At 38.5% G+C, this 21,137-nt stretch overlaps 1 long non-coding RNA gene and 1 other non-coding gene across 4 annotated transcripts in view; one reads left to right on the top strand and one right to left on the bottom strand.

The window, feature by feature from the left end:
- Nucleotides 1-3,914: 3,914 nt before the first annotated feature.
- LOC130857016 (uncharacterized) overlaps nt 3,915-21,137 on the bottom strand; it is a 47,592-nt gene continuing 30,369 nt past the window's right edge. For all 3 annotated transcript variants that reach the window (XR_009054739.1, XR_009054738.1, XR_009054740.1), the window contains exon 5: nt 3,915-5,054. This is a non-coding gene — a long non-coding RNA (uncharacterized LOC130857016). The remainder of the gene's footprint in view (nt 5,055-21,137) is intronic.
- Nucleotides 15,850-15,980, top strand: LOC130857931 (small nucleolar RNA SNORA18). The gene has a single exon (XR_009054925.1). It is a non-coding gene; the product is annotated as a small nucleolar RNA SNORA18 (small nucleolar RNA).

Raw genomic sequence — 21,137 nt, 5'->3', positions numbered from 1 at the left:
AAGGTAACTGTCGATATGTGTGTTCCTATTACCATTTTCTTAATTGTTTTGTTTTTGTTTTTGTAGGTCCTTCTCTTATGTTTCCCGCTTAGAGAAGTTCCTTTAGCATTTGTTGTAGGACTGGTTTGGTGGTGCTGAATTCTCTTAGCTGTTGCTTGTCTGTAAAGCTTTTGATTTCTCTGTCAAATATGAATGAGATCCTGCTGGGTAGAGTATTCTTGGTTGTAGGTTCTTCCCTGTCATCACTTGAAATATATCGTGCCACTCCCTTCTGGCTTGCAGAGTTTCTGCTGAGAAATCAGCTGTTACCCTTATGGGAGTTCCCTTGTATGTTATTTGTCATTTTTCCCTTGTTGCTTTTAATAACATTTCTCTGTCTTTAATTTTTGTCAGCTTGACTACTATATGTCTTGGCGTGTTTCTCCTTGGGTTTATCCTGCCTGGGACTCTCTGCGCTTCCTGGACTTGGGTAGCTATTTCCTTTCCCATGTTAGGGAAGTTTTCAACTATAATCTCTTCCGGTATTTTCTCAGGTCCTTTCTCTCTCTCGTCTCCTTCTGGGACCCCTATAATGCGAATGTTGGCGCGTTTAACATTGTCCCAAAGGTATCTTAGGCTGTCTTCAGTTCTTCTCATTCTTTTTTCTTTATTCTTTTCTGCATCAGTGATTATCACCATTCTGTCTTCCAGGTCACTTATTCGCCCTTCTGCCTCCGTTAATCTGCTATTGGTTCCTTCTAGTGTATTTTTCAATTCAGTTATTGTGTTGCATATCTCTGTTTGTTTGCTCTTTAATTCTTCTAGGTCTTTGGTAAACTTTTCGATCTTTGCATCCAGTCTTTTTTCAAAGTCCTGGATCATCTTCATCATCATTATTCTGAATTCTTTTTCTGTAAGGGTGCCTATCTCCTCTTCATTTAGTTGTTTTTCTGGGGCTTTATCCTGTCCCTTCATCTGGTACAAAGTCCTCTGCTTTTTCATTTTCTCTATCTTTCTGTGGCTGTGGTTTTCAGTTCTGCAAGACGAAATACTGCTGATACTGCTTGATACTGCTGTCTGCCCTCTTGTCGAGGAGGTGATTTCTTAACCCTTCCATTTTTGTTACAACATGTTGTAAGATGCGATCTCCCCAATCCTTCTGAAACTGGTCACTTTGGGGACAAGCAGGAAATTATTGAGCAACAATTGCACCATTGTGTGATTTCATTCTTTTCCGAAGCTATATAGTGTTAGAATTCTATTTACAACCATTCATCTCAAGCAACTAAAACAAAATAAAATTATTCTGAATGTGAATAAACAAGTTGGTTACCTCCCTGAAGCTAAATTTCTCAGGAAGTGTCATGCTCCCTTCTTCATTCTTACTGCACAGTTGGGTACAACAGGTACCAGCCATGAGATAGTATTAATACTTCTCAGGAAGGACAGTATAATTCCTCTATGGGAAAATGTTTCACACACAAACACTCTCTGTTTAAAAATACAACTATTGTATTGCTGTACTGTATTGTATTATATCATATTGTTATATTGTAATATAACCTTAGCACTATCTGTCTTGATTTCCTTACTCAACTTGCCCTACCATCAAGCTCCCCCATGCACTAGGGTCGCATGAAGTTTGACATTGTTTGACATAATTTTCTAACTTTTGAAACAATAGAAGAGACTACGTAGGAAAAATCATTTTATCATTAAAAATTCAAAATTTGTGCTAAACAAACAAACAAAAACCTAGGAAGAAATACAAGGGACAAAATAATTTATAGTGATTAAACAAGCAAAGGGTTAATACCTATATTAAAATGCACTTGTGAAAATTTCATAAGAACACTATGAAGGCTCCCTGGACACAAATAAATATAAGACATAATCAAAAAGTTTGCATCCAAACATAGAAATTATAATTAGTAGACACAAATATGGGGAAATGTTCAATCCACCTAATAATCACTGAAATAACAACGATGCATCATTTTATACCAATTTGATTTCAAATTAGAATACCCAGATGAGGTAGTGCACTTGTACCTGCATAGAATGAAAAGGTATGATAATTTTCTAAAGAAGAGTTAACATAGTAAAGAACTATTAAAATGCTAATGTCTTTTGATTCAGAAATCTTATTTCCATGGATTTAGTTTAAGAAAATAATGCAAAAGTTTTTCCTAAACTTGCATAAAGACTGGCAATATTATAATACTAAGACAAAACAAAACAAAACAAACCTGGGCTGTCTGCCTTATAGTTTGGAAATGGTGAATAAACAATGTTCTACCTAATAGAACAAAAGAATCCTTAAAAAAACACAAAAAATGAGAACAGATTGATTGTGGGGTATCAGGAATATGAGTAAATTTTTTTCTTTTATTTAAAGTTCCATTGATGTAGCTGTAATAATGTTTGTACAGTTAATTTCTTTCTTAATCAGTGTGCTACTATGGTACCCATGATAAAGAACCTTCTTTTCTTCTTTCCTCTCTTTTTGCCTTTTCCTGTAGCATTGGCAATTCAAAACAATCATTAAGTAATCCTCAGTTTACATTATAAATGCTCCATAGAAAGCCATTTCAAAACTTGCTATCTATTAATTTGTCCTTGGATTTCAACTTTCCAGACCAGACAATTTGGAGTTTCCTATGCCCAGCGAGACTCTTCATTTCTTTATTATCTGTCAATTTATTCCATTTTGCTTCAGGAAATTATCACACTGAAATAGCCTGTCTGTATTTTACCTCTAAATATAATAAGAAAACCATCTGTGAAAAGTAGAGGTATTTTCCTGAATCATTAGCACTTTACTTTGAAAATCAATATCCACTTTTTAGAGTGAAATTGATATTCTGGACTAAGATCTAAGCGCAAAGAACATGACACAGAGTAAGAAGTTTTTCAAATGGCTCCAGTAATATATAAAGCTGCTTTAAAAGGCATTCATTTCAAATCAAAGCAGATCAAAAGTACTAAACAATAGTTTGTTTTGTAAATCATCGTCTAAATTAGCTTAGAATTTCTCAAGGCAATTGTGCCATTTAAAACTGAATCATCTTTATTCTGACATAACGTATTCAATCAGGAGAGGTAATGTCCTTGAGAGACTCCACAGAGTTAAACAAAAATATCATTACAAGTCTCTTTATACATTTAATATTGAAAAAGAGTAGCAGAGCTGAGGCTTTTACATGAGAACACAAAATATTTTGAATTGGATTTTAAAGTGGTCTAAATAATTCAAAATTACAGTTCTCTTACTTGAATGCATTTTTTAATTCATGCAAGATGTCCCAATTTTAAAATATATTTAGAGCCCCAAATGTTATAGTTTCATATTATTTCATATAACATATGAATGTTACCACTAATTTCATCACATTACTGATTCCCTTCATCAAGGAAAGGGCCTCTTGGTTATTAAGAGGCCATGTCCATTTCACAGGCATCATGTTTCCACGAGGGAAATTCCACTGTAGCAGGGGATCTCAATCCTTGCGACATACTAGAAATATCAGGGGCTCTTTAAAAAAATATAAGGTTTTACCAAAAAACCATTCACTCTGAAGGGGAAGAGTGGAGAACTTGCATCAAACTTTATAAGAGCTTCCCGTGAGAGCCTCAAGATCATCCAAGGTTGCAAGTCACTATAGTAACTTCATACTTCTCTTCTCTCTCCCCACCCCTCACTTACTCATCCCCAAGTGAGAAATTTACCTGCCTTGCAAGTGTTTAGAGTATAGCAAACATTGGTTCATGTTCCACCACTGGGTGGAATTAATGCTTTAAAAAGCAGTACACCGTGTCTTACACAATAAACAAATACTTACCATGTGATCCAACAATCACACTGTTGGGAATTTACTCATGAGAAATGAATATATAAGTCCACACAAACACCTGCAGACAAAGGTTTACAGCAGCTTTATTCATAACAGCCAAAAACTGGAAACAACCCAAATGTCCAGCAACTGGCCAACAGATAAACAGTGATACATCCGTACAATGGAATACAACTCAACAATACTGACAGATGCAACAACATGGATGCTACATGCGGTACAATCCCATTTATATAACATTCTAGTAGCAAAACTCTCAGGGCAGAAATCTGATCAGGATTGCCAGGGTCTGGAGGTAAGGGTAGAAAGGAGGGGAGACTGACTGCAAAGGCATAGGAGGGAACCTCCTGGGGTGATAACAAAACTCACCCAACTATACACTGAAAATGATACATTTTTTCTGTATAAATTATACTTCAGTTTTTAAGTATCCAGTTATGTATTTCTTCTCTGTCTGCTCACACATTAGGGATCACAGAGGGTAAGGCAGCAATTCTGAGTACATGAGTCACTCAGAACACTCAAACTCTCCCTCAGGCAGGTTAACCCAAGGTCTAGAACCTGAGGAAGCCCAATGGTGGATCCAACCACATTTTCCAACCCACTTTACAACAAGGCTGATATGTCCCTCACCTGAATGACCCCTGAATCTACTTCTCAAATAGTTCTAAATTCAGGGGGTAAGAGAGGAAGGTAGAAATAATCATTACTCTAACTCTCCTCTCCCCAATATATTGCCATAGTGATCAGGAAATCTTGTGAGATCAATACTACACTTAATTAGGGCAATCAAAATAAGGCAGACAGAAGGCCTTAACCTCAGTACTTTTTTTATGAGTATTGACTGTTGTAAGCTGTAATACGTTATGCTTTGGCTGATGTTTCCAGACACAAGGCCAGTTTTTACTGGCATTAATAATAAGATTTTTCTGACAGACTTAGATCTAAGCAGGTGTGACTGAATCAAACATTAATTTGCTAGGGAAAAAAAAGTATTTTCATGCCATGTAAGATATACAAAACTTCATTATACAGGGTTATTAAGCATTGGTGGAATAATTTTTACTCTCTATATTTATTAGAAAGGACAAAAGACAGCTAAGTGCACATGGATCACAGAGGACTGGCCTTTTACTTAAAGCATCTGGGTATTAACAGGCGGCAACAGTTCAGCAGACCCAGGTTCTATTCCTCTCCATCTTGTTTTGAACTTCAGCAGTTCTAGGGCCAAGGAAAGAACTGAGCATAAATCTCTTGAAATCATTTGGCTTGTCCACCATAATTTGTTAATTACATAAGTCCACCATGGCATTTTTTTATTTTAGAGACTGAAATTTTGGTTCAAATGCAAAAGAGTGAAAAGTATTTCAATGGATAAACAAAAAGAATTGGAATGCAATACATAAAACTTGATGGTTCCCAAAAACAAAAACAAGAAAAGCAATAAAAGACATTTTGGAGAAGATGGGGGATATCTGAATATGAACTGAGTATCAGATGATGTTAGGAAATTTGTTCTTTTTTTTTTTTTTTGGTGTGATGATATTGTGGTTATGTAAGAGACTATCCTTATTTTTATGTGATATATGCTAAAATATTTGGGGCAAAGTGTCCTGATTTCCATTATTTGATTTCAGATGGTACAGAAAATTACATACCATACATTGTTTCATACACATACACACATTCATAAAGAGAAAAATATTTAAATATATGTATACTTATGCATATACGTACACACACACATGGATAGACATAGCAAATACAGTTAAATAATGTTGTTGAATGTGGGTATATGAGAGTTTATTGTACTTTTCTTTCAGCTTTTCTTGAAATCTAAAATTTTTCATAATAAAAATTTAGAGAAGAAAAGTATTCAGTCTATAGAGTACATAACATTTTCTTGGCTTTAGGAAGAGAAACAACTCAATGAAACTGTAAATTAAAGGTTAAGTATAATTTAAACACAACAATGTTATTAATTTTAAAAATGGTTAAGACAGAAAACCTTCTGTGTATTTTACTGCAATTTTTTTCTTTTTAAATTAAAAAAAAAAAATGTAAAGGCCTCTGCCTGGCACTGCCTCTGGGAATCAGTTTTGCTCAGGAAATAAGAGAAAAAAATGCATTGATTTTAAAAAGATATGCTTCAGTTTTACTAGCAGAGTGAGAACAGAGGGGAGAAAACAAAAAATAAAAGAACCCTAGCTGATCAGGTTAGGCTCTAGAGAAAGAGAGAAAATTCCTTAGGAGAAAGGAGAAGGACCTAGAGAAAAAGCTAAATCAATATAAAAAGAAGATAAGAAATCTTCAAAGCCAGGCTAGAACACCAAAAATTAAGAAAGGACAAATATTCCAATCTGTCTATAAACATTATACCAGGGACTTCCCTGGTGGTCCAGTGGTAAAGAATCCGCCTTCCAATCCAGGGGACGCGGTTCAATCCCTGGTCAGGGAACTAAGAGCCCACGTGCCTCGAGGCAACTAAGCCTGCGCACTAAACAACTACTGAGCTCTCACGCCTCAAATAGAGAGAGAGCCTGCATGTTGCAAACTACAGAGCCCACGCGCCCTGGAGCCTGCACGCCACAACTAGAGAAGAGAAAACCTACATGCTGCAACTAAGACCTGACGCAGACAATAAATAATATAATAATATAATATAATATACTATAATATAATATAACATTATACCATAAAATGAGAAGATGATACTAAAAGAGGGAGGATACCTGGGGTGCAAAGAAAGCTTACAGAGGAGGGGCCAAGATATGGGAGAGAAGCTTGGAGTGAATTGTGTCCCCCCAAAATTCATATACTGGAGTCCTAACCCCCAGTACCTCAGAATGTGACTTTCTTTGGAGGTAGGGTCCTTCCAGATGTAACTTGTTACATTAAAATGAAGTCACACTGGAGTAGGGTGGACACTTTATTCAATGTGACCAGTGTCATATTTGGACACAAGACACAAACACACTTAGGGAGAAGATGATGTGAAGAGACACAGGGAGAAGATGGCCATCTGCAAGCCAAACAAAGAGGCCTAGAGCAGATCCTTCCCTCACAGCCCTCAGAAGGAACCAGCCTTGCCAACACCTTGATCTCAGACTCTGGCCTCCAGAACTGAAACAACACATTTCTGTTGTTTTAAGTCACCCAGTGTGTAGTACGTACTTTTGTTACAGCAGCCATAACAAATCAATACACTCTTCAAAGGCAACCCAGGTGAGAAAACTGCTCGGAAGCACCCCATTAAAGCTGTTAAAAGTCAATCAGGAAGTGGGGAACCATCTTGAAAACTAGGAATGGTACACGAGGTCATTATAGACTATGTGGACAGATTGGAGGGGGAAGACTGAGGCTGTCAGGGCAGAATTCTTAAAACCTTATTAAGTTTGACAAGATGAAACAGCTGTTTTAAGAAGAGACACATAGCACAGGGAACTCTATTCAATACTCTGTAATGACCTATATGGGAACAGAGTCAAAAAAAAGAGTGGATATGTGTATATGTATAACTGATTCACTGTACACCTGGAACTAACACAACATTGTAAATCAACTCTACTCCCAGAAAAATTAATTTAAAAGAAGAAAGAGACACAGGTATTGCTTATGTCCTGAGGAAACAACCTGGGGAATTTTATAAAGTAAGGCCTTTAAGATGCAGAGAGAGAGAGAGAGACAGAAAGAGAGACACAGAGAGAGAGAGAGAGACAGAAAGAGAGACACAGAGAGAGAGATGCTAAGGGGGAGCCAGGCAGGACAATAATATCTTGAGTCCAGACCTAACCACGTGCTAGTCTTATGGGAGAATATCTCCTAGGTAGAAGGACACATTTTAGGAATTTGAAGGCAGGCAAGATGCATGTCAACAATGAATGCTTTAGGGACTTCCCTAGTCGTCCAGTGGTAAAGAATCTGCCTTCCAATGCAGGGGACGCAAATTTGATCCCTGGTCTGGGAACTAAGATCCCACATGCCATGGGGCAAGCCCGTGCACCACAACTACAGAGCTCTGGCTCCTCAACAAGAGAGCCCAAGTGCCACAACTACACAGCCCACGCTCCCTGGAGCCCAAGCGCCACAATGAAAGATCCCACATGCCTCAACGAAGATCCTGTGTGCTGCAACTAAGACCCGACGCAGGAAAGGAAGGAAAGAAGGAAGAAAGGAAGGAAGGAAGGAAATAAATAAATAAATATTAAAAAAAACAAAAAATAAAAATGAATGCTTTGGGCAAAGCCAGAACTCCTTGATTTCATCTCTCTCATTATGAGGAAAAGTCACAGCAGAAATATCTAATAGAGTATGTTAGGAAAAGAGATGTCTGGTGCACGAAAAATAAAAGTAAAGAAGTAAAGAAAAGTAAAAAAGACACTCAGATCCTTCAGTATTAGCCCTGTTTATGAAGAGAAGGAATGGGGCAAATTAAGAAATTAGGTTTTTTGTTTTTTTTTAAACTTAGCTGAGCCTTCTTGGAAGGATTAGAGGAACCATAGAGAAAAATAGACCAGTAGGTCATTTCCCATTATTTCAGGCAAAGGTGTAGTGAAGGAAATGGTTTTGTTTCTCTGAAGTATCAGAAGTTAGTCAAACCCCCCCAAAAAAAGTCAAAAAACAGGAAAGGTAAGGTCCAAAACAGAACCCACTGTAAAAGTTTTGACTGTCATCAGGCCCCTAGGAACACATCAGAGACAATAACAACAGTTTCAAGTCAGGGATTGACTGAAGGAGGCAAAACTTATATGTTTTAGGCTAGAAGTCAGCAAACTTTTCCTGTAAAGGGCCAGTTTTAATAAGTATTTTAGTCTTTGTAGGCCATACGGTCTCAGTTGCCACTATTCAACTGTGCCTTGGGGTGTGAAAGATGCCGTATGCAGTGCAGAAATGAACAGGCATGGCTGTACTGCAATAAAACTTGATATGCAGACATCAAGACTGGTTTTCATGTAATGTTCATGTCACAAAATAAAATTCTTCTGATTTTTTTCAAGCATTTAAAATGTAAAAACCATTACATTTATCACTGAATGTAATAAATTAGTATTATGCCTCATATAAATGTAAAGGTAAACCTATATTTTACCATTTTTTTAAAAAGGCAGTGGATTAGATTCTGCCCCGAGGCTATAGTATGCAGACCCCCTAGTCTAGGCAATTCCCAAACAAGAGCCCATGATAACAGCCACTGCATTAAAGGACTGGAAGTGCCTCTCACTGGAAAAAGCGGAGGCAATGCCCTACAGGGCTCACACTCTGTTCTACCCTGGTGTGGCAGAGATGCAGGCCTCAAAAGGCAGGTGGGAGGAAGGAGGTCTTAAATATGCAGAAAAGGAAAGAAGGGCATCTCAAATAACTGTCTGGGCACGACACTTTGGTAAATTTCTAAATTTTACAAAAGCCATTCTCTGAGACAGGAGGCATTAACGCATAGAGGAATTTTCCTCAAGATACCGTAAACCCAGGGCCTGGTGCCATAGTTAATACGTTTAATCTCTTAAGGAAGATCCTCCTCAGTTTCTTTTTGTTAGTCATGGTCTCCAAGCAACTGGCACAGACCAATGGATATCCTGGTGAGGCTGAGACTCAGATGACATTCTCTTTGCATGTGTGTGTTTCCACTGTCTCTCTCCTTCCTTCAAATACCCCTGAAAGTCTGGTCAGAAACACACCAAGTTAAGGGTAATGGGAAGATCACCTTGTTTGTGATAATTACTCAAGAGGCAAGGGATATGACTATGTTTTAAATTTTTTGCTCAATGATTGTATTTATGTGACCTATTCAGATTTTAGACTCCTTAAAAAGTGGGGCTTTTAAAAAAACTGTAGGCTGAGTTAATTCAATCTCAGTATTCCTGAGAAGGTGTATCAGTCAGGATGAACTAGATTATTAGGTAGGAACAAATAATTCCAAAACATAGTTTTGACAACAACAGTTTGTTCTTCCATCCACACTACACGTCTGTTACAAGTCAACAAGGGGGTTCCGCTCATCACAGTAAGTCAGGGGACCCCGTCCACTGCATGTTCCATCTCAAGCCAAAACTTTCACAAGTGCTGGAGCAGAAGGAATAAGCAAAGTGCACACAGGCTCACACATTTTCCACTAGGAAGTAACACATTATTCCCACTCACATTCCATTGGTCAATGTGTTTCATATATTAGGCATAATTTCAAAGGCAGCAGCAAAGTGAAATCCTATGACGTGCCATGAAAGAGCAAAGCAGGAAATATTTAGTTCACAGTGCTGATAATTCTCACAGAAAACCATATCCATCCCAACAGAAGAAGTCAGAGCTGCCGATGGTAAAGAACTTTTTTCTATCCAGGGTCCGAGTGAGACCCCTCTAAGATTTAGCAGAATGAGAAGTTAGTAAGAGCGCTAACTTCTTTGCACTTAAATTTATACAAAGGAAAGAGAATTTCGTTCTTGGACTTTCAATTTGAGGGATGTGTTTATATTTCTGATATGATGTTACTTGAAGAATTTTGTGTTGTCATCTGGGCTCACTGTCTGCTTTCTGATATACTCTATCAACAAACAGCTGAGCATAAACTGAAATGAGAAATAGAATGGGGACTTATTTTGAGCCAAGAATGCAGACCAGCCTTGCTGATAATTTAATTCATGTTCCTCTTCTGCCCCATTTCAGAGCCTTCTGGTAGCAAAGGATACACCTCCTACCTGTGGTCACAGGACGATACACAGAGGACCTGTGCTTGGTGTTAGGAGTGTGGTTTCAAGAATAAGGAGGAGGAGAAATTGACCATCTGCTCTACCAAGGGAAATCATCACACTGAGCATGGAAAACCCTAAGAATTAATAAAGAGCAAAAAGCTGGGACTATCAGGAAAGGGCATTACTCCCTTGGGTTGGCTGTCCTAAAGTGAAGGCTTAGAGAAACAATATTAGGAAAGCCGGTTGTTGCCATAGACCCAGGCTGCAATCACCAGTTGAGCTTTACCCATAATAAAGCTGATTTTTAAAAAGTCTCTGTCTAACCACCGCATCTACTTCTCAAATGGTTCGAAACCTGGAAGAGGAAAAGGTGTGATTAAAACCAGAACAGACACACTTAGAAAACCTTTAAGCAGAACACGTCTTTCGAGTATAATCTCAGAATCTGAAAATATAAAACGAATAAAATTGGAATTTTTGAGTGAAAGGAAAGGAAGTTAGGAAGCCCATCCACTCTGCATGCCCCTTACTTCCTACGAAGCCTCTGAGTGCTCTTTGGAGCACAGCTTGAATATCCCTGCCTTAAAGAATTAGAATCACGGGCCATTTGATGCATATGGAGAACTGGCCATTTTTAAGGACCCATAGGTTGACCAAGGACCTGTGAGCTGCCCTGGCTCAAAACCCTGAGCACAGCCAATCAGATTACTTGTGTCAGGAATCTGGGGAGAAAACACACACACACACAAGGAAATAAGGCTGTTAAATGTGTAGGTGACCCTGAAAGGGTACAAAGAAGGTCATGAACTTGAAAAGCATAAGTAAAATGAAGAAGCAAAAGCTGTAAGAGGGAAAACCTAAACCAGCAGTTAAGTCAGAAGGAAGCAAGACGTGCAGAAAGTAAGTTCCATTAATAGTGAAGCACTAGAGGAGAAATCTACCAGCAGTTGTAGCTGAGGTCCCTTCACTGGGCCTTTGGGGATTCCTTCCTCACCTGGCACACGGTAAGCACTCAAGAAATAGGTACTTTGAGAATTGAAAACAAAGGCCATTAGAGTCTTGTCCCATCCTCCAGTCCCTGCTCTTCTTCAAGTCCTGATGTTTGCTTTCCCCAGGTTCCCATGTGAGTCCTCCTCAGAACACGCTCCTCGTTGCTTGGCAGCTTGAATGAGAATTTATTCACACCAAGGCAAAAGAGTGCGACTGAAGCAGGGACATACCGCATTTAGAGTACTTTCAGAAAATCGAGGAATAGAGGACAGAACTTCTGCGAATACAGAACTGAAGCTCGGGACAGAGGCCAAGGCAAAGGTTGATTTGAAGGTCATGCCCATAAAAGCTCTACAAAGCAGATCACACAGAGAAAAGAGATAAGCATAGCCCTTGGAGGAAATGATTCATTTAGGGGAGGAGAAGAGACAGAGGAGGCAAAAGAGACAGAAGCCATACTTCTGGAAGGCCCCAGCCTGTTTTGCATCAGGCTCATATATAACCCTTTGCACTGATCATTCAAACAGGGCTGCTGTTATCTTATACCAAGCGCTGTATAGTAGGAGACCTCCTTCCCTGGCTTCACATTGTCACGTAGAGGGACCATCGCAAGAGTGACAGTCCTGGCTTCTTGCCCACCCCTTACTCACTCCTCCCCAGGAGAGGAGGAATGACTCACCTAACTGATGAACTGGTAATAGGAACAGCTATAAAATAGGCTTGGTAGGGCAGACTCTGAGTAAATGTAATTGGGAATGACATATGAGTGACCCATTAGGCTGTCAGCTGTGTTCTCTGGTCTTAGCTCTGCAATAATCAACCTAAGAAGATCTTTTGAACCCATGTGCCAATCTGTCAGCTGGTTCTAAAATTTGGGCAGGGCAAAGAAAGGCATTTTATATTAATTTTCACTCTATTACAGACTCGTTACTCAGAAGCAGACTCTGAGACAGAGGTCAGCATGCAGGAAGCTGGTTGGGGAATGAAGGAATACAGAAGAGGTTAGGCTGTGATGTTGCACAGGGCTGCCAGATTTAGCAAATAAACATGCAGGGTGCCCAGTTAAATTCAAATTTCAGAGAAATCGCAAAAAAGAATTTTAGCAGCAATATGTTCCATGCAACATTTGGGACATACTGATTCTAAAAAATTATTTGTTGTTTATCTAAAATTCAAATTTACCTAGGACAGCCTGTATTTATTTTATCTGGCAACCCTAAAGCCTCAGCCACCTGGCAGTGAGCTCCGGAGCTGGGAGAGCCCTTTCAACTTGCCCTGAGCTGGGCAAAGGTCCTGGGATGTTACACCTCCACACAGGGCTAGTCACTGGAGGCAGCTGCTCCTGGGAAGAGGGTAGAAGCTTGAGCAAAGTGGTTCTCTTCAGCCACAGGCAATTCCTGGAAAGGACTGGCAGCTGGAGAGTGTCAGCCAACTATGATCGCGACAGCTGGGGGATAAGTCCTTCAGTCCTGGAGGGGGGGATCTAGGTGGTGCAAAACAGCTTCCACGCCATACATCTCTCCTCAACAAAAAACCCTCTAACAATGACACATTATTTATTTAGCTCCTTCTGTGTTTTCAGCAGTGTGTTAGGTCACAGAGTTTTCTTTTTTCTTTTTCTTTTTTTCGGGGGGGTATTCTTATTGAAAACTGTCAGTTAATGAAAAGAGAGAAGCCAGTCTAAATATACATTTGGTGAATGAATTCTCAGTTTTTTATATTGAGATAGTGATATTTATGTTTTTCCTTGGTTTCTTGAGATGGGTGGACCCTGTTTCAATTTTTTGTTCAAAATTATTTTTTTGAAGACACATATCATTCTATTACTATCCCAAATAAAAAATTCACCATAAGCTAAGGAAAAAAGATACTTCCTTATTTTGAAAAGGAGTTTCTACCAAAAACCTAAAACGAGTCTTGTTCTTTTTTTTTTATCCAACTCAATTCTCACTTTTAATTTAACTCTTTATCATAGAAATTTTCAAACATTCACAAATATAAGGAAAATAGATTAGTGAGCTCCATGTACCATCACTCATCTTCAACAATTATCAACGCCTTGCCAATTTCCAAATATCATTCTGAAAAATAAAATATTAGACCACATCTCCATAAAAGTCAGGAGCAATATATAATGATGCCTATTTTTACGGTCAATAATTTTGTCCTGGAGTTACTGGTCAATACAAAAAGATTAGAAAAAAAGAAATAAGCATGAATATTGGTAAGGTAGACAGATACCTAGGAAATCCAAGGCAATCACATAATATCTATATGGACTAATTAAATTTTTTAGAAACAAAGAAACAAGATTAACATATAAAAATCTACAGCTTGGGACTTCCCTGATAGTGCAGTGGTTAAGAATCCACCTGCCAACGCAGGGGACACAGGTTCAATCCCTGGTCCCGGAAGATCCCACATGCCGCAGAGCCACTAAGTCTGTGTGCCACAACTACTGAACCCCCCGCACCTAGAGAAGCCAACGCACTGAAAAGCCTGCTCGTCACAACTAGAGAAAGCCCATACTCAGCAACAAAGACCCAACACAGGCAATAAATAAATAAATTTATTTTTTTAAAAAACTACAGCTTTTCTATAATCAACAAAAAGTAATTTGAAAATGTAATAGAGAAGAAAGCCAAATTCGATTCCAATAAAACCTTGAATTACTTAGGAAAAAACTTAAAAGTATGAAATTTATTGATGATAACCATATAATTTTAATGAAGGCTATAAAAGATATTCAATATTATACAGATATTAATACTCTCCAAGTTAAATTAAAAAATGTGATACAATTTTGGTCAAAATTCCAACAGGATATTTTATAGCACTGGCAAGCTAGTTTTAAAGTTCATCTGTGAGATATGCCAAAAAGTCAAGATTTTTTTCAGAAAAAAGAACAAGAAACAGGACTTACTTTACCAAGTATCAAAATGTATTATAAAATCACGATAATTGAAATAATGTGGTATTGTGAAAAACAGCCAGTGATCTTAGCATGGGATAAATGAGGCATTTAAAAATCATACAGGTAGGGACTTCCCTGGTGGCACAGTGGTTGAGAATCTGACTGTCAACGCAAGAGACACAGGTTCGATTCCTGCTCCAGGAAGATCCCACATGCCACGGAGCAACTAAGCCCGTGTGCCACAACTACTGAACCTCTGTGCCACAACTACTGAAGCCCGAGTGCCTACAGCTGGTGCTCCACAACAAGAGAAGCTACCACAATGAGAAGGCTGAGCACCGCAATGAAGAGTAGCCCCCACTTGCCACAACTAGAGAAAGCCCAAGTGAAGACCCAAGACAGCCAAAAAAAAAAATTTCAAATGCCTTGTAAACTGTTCTATAGGGACTGAGTAGAATTGCATGTAGAATTAACTCATGCTCGATAAGCCTGATTCTTGTATGATGTGTATCAACAATAAAATCTGTCTGTGGATAAATTTATTTTTTAAAAAATCATACAGGTACTGACAGATTATTTAATAAGTAGTGTTGGGACAAGGAGCTATCCATTTGAAAAAAAGGAAAATTAAATGCCTTCCTCACACCATACATAAAAATAAATTCCACATGTAGTTAAGATGTAAATTTTTTAAAGGATAAAAGAAAAATGGAAAAAAAGAGGAGAAGCTATCTTGACAAAACATAAAACCCAATGTACATTACGTTGGGAGAAGACAAAGTTGAAAAGCGAGTGTATCATGACAAAATATATTTGTAACTGATATAATAAAATTTTATACTTTATTTTACTTTGTATACATATATATCTCAGTTTACCTGAATTATCTAAATATAGACAAATGTTTTTTTCATACATATGGTATCTTCTTTTGTTTTTAATTTTTTTTTAATTTTTTTATTTTGGGGTCTTCATTGCTGCACACAGGCTTTCTCTAGTTGCGGTGAGCGAGAGCTACTTTTCGTTGCAGTGCATGGGCTTCTCAGTGCGGTGGCTTCTCTTGTTGCGGAGCACGGGCTCTAGGTGCATGGGCTTCAGTAGTCACAGCACGCAGTGGCTCAGTAATTGCAGTGCGTGAGCTCAGTAGTTGTCACACTCAGGCCCTAGAGCTCAAGGGCTTCAGTAGTTGTTTTGCGAGGGCTCAGTATTTGTGGCTTGTGGACTCTAGAGCACAGGCTCAGTAGTTGTGCATGGGCTTAGTTGCTCTGGGGCATGTGGGATCTTCCTGGACCAGGAATCAAACCCGTGTTCCCTGCACTGGCAGGCAGATTCTTAACCACTGCGCCACCAGGGAAGTCCCTAGACAAATATTTTAAATACATATATATTCATACAAAGAACCTATCAATCAGTAAAAAACAACCCAATAGTTGAGGTCTATCCCTATGGGGCTTTTCCTGTAGACTCACATTGTTGGAAATGCCTCACAGAGTAACTGTGTGGTTTTGCTTCACTCACAGAACTGTTTGTTAGGTCTCTGGAAAGAACTACAAGAACTTCTAAAAGTAGGAAAGACCTAGTAGTTAAACTTTTTTACCTTAGATACTGGCATATCCCTCAATCTGTATTATTCTTGGGTGTGACAGCTTTGGAGTGGATATGATTTGAACTCATTAGGTTTAGAGGGTGTCTAAAACTAAAAACCAGGCAAATCCATCTACTCTGACCCTAAAAGTGACCCTAGATTACTTAAAGAAATTAGATCCCGAAGATTCCAAGTGGGGAAATGTTTGATGTTATCAATGTGTCTATATTCAAGTGGAGATAAATCCAACTAAAAGGATTATGGGCTAACTGATAGTACAATTGTGGCTTAAGCATAGCTTCTTTTCAAAAGGGCTGTCTTGAAGACAAACCCTGACTCCTCGAGCTTTGGGGGAACTAAGGAGACCTTGATGGACAGTAGAAGCAATCACATGTAAAATTCTTTAAGTAAAAATGTATTGACTTTATTTGGGGGGAGGGATAAATCAGGAGCTTGGGATGAGCATACACCCACTACTATATATAAGATGGATAACCAACAAGGACCTACTATACAGCGCAGGGAACTCTACTCAATATTCTGTGATAACCTATATGAGAAAAGAATCTAAAAAAAGAATAAATAGGGAATTCCCTGGCGGTCCAGTGGTTAGGACTCTGTGCTTTTACTGCCGAGGGTGCAGGTTCAATCTCTGATCGGGAACTAAGATCCCACATGCCACATGGTGTGGCCATTAAATAAACAAATAAATAATAAAAAGAATAAATATATGCATTTAATATAAATGAATCACTTTGCTATACACCTGAAACTAATAATACAACATTGTAAATCAACTATATGCCAATAAAATTAAAATATTTTTCAAAATTTATTGACTTTAAATACTTTTGCCTAATGTTACAAATAATTTTTGAAAACCTTTTACACTATAAAAAAAATTGACCATCTAATTAAAAATTACCCAACTGAAAACAGGGAAAGAATATAAGCATACAACTTGCAGATGATAAGATTCAAACGTTCAAAACCACATATGAAATATTGTTCATAAGAATAAATTCAGGGACTTCCTAGGTGGCGCAGTGGTTAAGAATCTGCCTGCCAGTGCAGGGGACACGGGTTCGATCCCTGCTCCAGGAAGATCCCACATGCCTCAGAGCAACTAAGCCCATGTGCCACAACTATTGAGCCTGCGCTTTAGAGCCCATGAGCCACAACTATGGAGCCCAAGTGCTGCAACTACTGAAGCCCACATGCCTAGAGCCTGTGATCCACAACAAGAGAAGCCACGGCAATGAGGTGCCCGTGCACCACAATGAAGAGTAGCCCCCACTCGCCGCAACTAAAGAAAGTCTGTGCACAGCAAAAAGAAAGACCCAACACAGCCAATAAAATAAATTAATTAATTAAAAAGAAAAGAATAAATTCAGTCAATAAAATGAGATATAAATAAAGTTAATGAAAGTAAGTTAATAAATCAAGTTAATAAAATAACGAGGCGTCAGGTTTTGACCATCATTCTAAGTCAGAAACCATAAAGAGCCTGTGGTTTTACCCTACCTGCAAGCTAACAGATTAGCTTACCACAGTATAATATACTTTCTGAAAAAAGAATATAAGACTCTCCCCTAAGCAAAATAGATGCTCTGATCAGCAAATACGTGCATAAAATCTGTTCGGTGCTTATATTCCTAATTTTAAGCAATTGGCATTCTGGTATATGCATCAGTCTCTTAGAAGTTTGGTTAGTGTGAGTCAATCACCACATATATGATCAACTCTGAATGCTATTTAACTGATACAGTGATCCAGTATTAACTGATACCTGCAAGTCTGGAAACAGAGTCAGGACCCATATTGATTATACCAAGGTACTGTCAACCTACTGGACAATCAGCCTTTCCCAAAGACATCTATCTCTCTGACCCTTTGCAGGCCTTCAGCAAATCAAAACGTTTTCAGCTGTTCCTCTTTTGAGATCAATGCCAACCTCTCTCATTACAACAGTCATTTCTAGTTTGTTAGTACTGGTTAAAAAATATGATCCAAACTTGAACACACTACTCCAGATGCAATCTGGACAGCATAGAATATATCATCTGCACTGGACCCTATTTTTGTCTGAATGTGTCCTAAATACTAACTGGCTTTTTCACCAGCTGCTATATTTGTAGAATCTTTTCAAGCGTGTATTTAACCTCAACTCCCAAGTCTTTTTCACATGGGAAAGGAAGATAGTAAAAGCAGATGAGACTGTGGAATCAGACGTCCTATGTTTGAATTCTTGCTCTGCCATGTGCTGACCAGGTAATGTTGAGAAAGTCTTTAAACCTTAATTTTCCCACCTGTAAAATAGGAGTGATAACAAAAACATCCACCTCAAAGGGTTGTTGTAAGGATTAAGTAAGTTATCTCAGGAGAAATATTTGGCTATTTCCCATGCATCCCATATCGTACTGAATACATCTTATTTAATCCTCACAAGAATACTATGATGTACATATTACTGCATACATTTTACAGATGGGAAATCCGAGATGTATAGAGTTTAAATAGCTTGCCTAAGGTCAAATAGTTGCTAAGTGGCAGAGCCAGGGTTGCAATAAGTTCTTCCTGACTTCAAAGACTAAGTTCTTTCTCTTACACCATTTAGATGCATTCTTCCCCTTCCTGTATTTCTACATTTTTTAAGCCTTTACAGAGCATAATAAAGAGGCTAGGAGTACAAACTCTTGGGGCAGACTGTGTCATTTGATGAACTGGAACAAGTTACTTAATCTCTACTTAAATGATCTGGGATAAGTTACTGAACTCCATGCCTCAGTTTCCCCATCTGTAAAATAAGAATTTTATTTAGCAATACCTACCTCAGAGATTTCAAGGCTAGTTAAATAAGATAGCATTGTTGGGTAGCTTATCAATGTGCTACTCTTCTGCTGGAGTCTCATCATTCCTATTTTCTAGGGCCTTATCTTCAGTCAGTAAATCTCAACTTCTTCAAATTAAAGAAATTGCCTTTCAAAACAACCATTTGTGATCTGGACTCAAAAAGCCTATTTTGAAAATATTAAAAAAACAGAACACCAAAAAATATAATAATAATAAGAGCATTTAACACAGTGCATACCCACTGGCTAATACACAATAGACGTTAGCTGTGTTATTCCCACTCCAGGTCCCCTTGCCGATATCAACCAAGTCTGCTTAGGAAACCATCCTAGAGTATTTCCAAGGAACCACATCAAATTTACAAAGTTTCTCTGAACTTTCTCAAATACATACTCTCCTATATCTAAGATATATTGGATTATATTTAGAGTTCTTTTACTCACTTTTATGAACTCCAAGATGATAGGGTTGAATAAGAGGGAGAAATAAAGGCCATCATAACTCATAAAATGCACAATAAGGCCCAGAAATAATAGAAAGTTGGCTTCAGCCATGACTCATCAAGGGCTACTTGCATCAGTTCCTCCTGCTTTACCACAACTCACTTCTCTTATTGCTCAGCCCTATATATTTATCACCCACAACTCACATTTGGGGGTACTGATTACAAAATATTCTTTTGTACATCAGCCCAGCTGCCAGGAGACCCCAACCCCACACTCAGCAAAAATGGGTTCAGATAACTAAGCTTTCAGTATCTCAAGACTGAAGGAAAAGGAACTCGTAAATCCCACGTAAATTCTGTAAGATATTTATTACTGTTCCCATTTTACTGCTGAGGAAGATGGGGCTTGTCAAGGCCATTATTCGTATCTTACCCAAATCACAGAGTTGAATAGGGGTAGAGATATAAGTTGACCAAGATCTCCCATAATGCCACTCTAGGTGAAAGGAGCCTGTGGGTTGCCAACAGCAATGCTTTCCAAATTGGTCTTCCATCCATGTGGCACCTACATCAGTTTTGCAATACCTTCCTACCTCCTATTGGATTATTTACTTAATTATTTTACATCAATGCACTTTTTGCTACCTAATTAGGGAATTTCAGTCTAAATAATAACGATTGTTAAATAACAGGTTTTATACACCATGTATATTTTATATAATACGTTTTAAGTGTATTCATCTCCTAGGGCTGCCATAACAAAATATGTAAAACCAGGTCGGTTAAAACAACTGAAATTTATTCTCTCACTAGTCAGTAGTCAGGAGGCCAGAAGTTCAAAATAAAGTTGTCAATAGGGTTGGTTCCTCCTAGAGAAGAAACTATTCCACATCCCCTCTCCTAGCTTCTTCTTTTTTTTTTTTTTTTTGGCTGCATTGGGTCTTTGTTGCTGCACACGGACTTTCTCTAGTTGCAGAGAGTGGGGGTTACTCTTCATTTGCGGTGTATGGGCTTCTCATTGCAGTGGATGGGCTTCTCATTGCAGTGGCTTCTCTTGTTGCAGAGCATGGGCTCTAGGCACTCGAGTTTCAGTAGCTGCAGCACACAGGCTCAGTAGCTGTGGCATATGGGCTTAGTTGCTCCACAGCACGTGGGATCTTCCCGGACCAAGGATCGAACCTGTGTCCCCTGTATTGGCAAGCAGATTCTTAACCACTGTGCCACCAGGGAAGTCCCTCTCTTAGCTTCTTGATATTCCTTAACTTGTACACACAGCATTCCAATCTCTACCTCCGTATTCATATGAGATTTTTCTCTCTGTATATCTCTGTCCAAATGTCCCTCTCCTTTCTCTTATAAAGACACTAGTCACTGGATTCAAGGCCCATTCTAAGATTATTTCATCTCAAGATCCTTAGCTAATTACATCTGCAAAGACCCTGCTACCAAATAAGGCCACATTCTGAGGTTCTGGGTGAAGTTCTGGAATTTTGAGAGAGACACAATTCAACCCACTACAAGTGAACAATGACTACAATTTTATTGAAAGTTTATCCACACACCACTGAAAATCATCTTGCATTCTGACAGTGGCTTGCAAATCACACTAGGGAGACACTGATGTACACAACATTTGGAGGTCCGTGGGCACCTCCCCCAGCTTTAAAGGCAGCAGGTTTTATAGTTAAGGTGGTTGCACTTTCTTCACGATATTTGAACCAATGTATGTTTTGGTTGGTCAAGAAGTTGGTCCCCTAGGTAGAGCTGATCCTCTGATTTTGAGATCTCAGGAAATATTATTAATAATAGATTGTTGCAAGTGCTATTTCAAGAA

This window comes from Hippopotamus amphibius, chromosome 7, assembly GCF_030028045.1.
Source record: "Hippopotamus amphibius kiboko isolate mHipAmp2 chromosome 7, mHipAmp2.hap2, whole genome shotgun sequence".
Lineage (NCBI taxonomy): Eukaryota > Metazoa > Chordata > Mammalia > Artiodactyla > Hippopotamidae > Hippopotamus > Hippopotamus amphibius.
The sequence above is the reverse complement of the archived record's forward strand: the minus strand, read 5'-3'. Positions and strand labels throughout refer to the sequence as shown.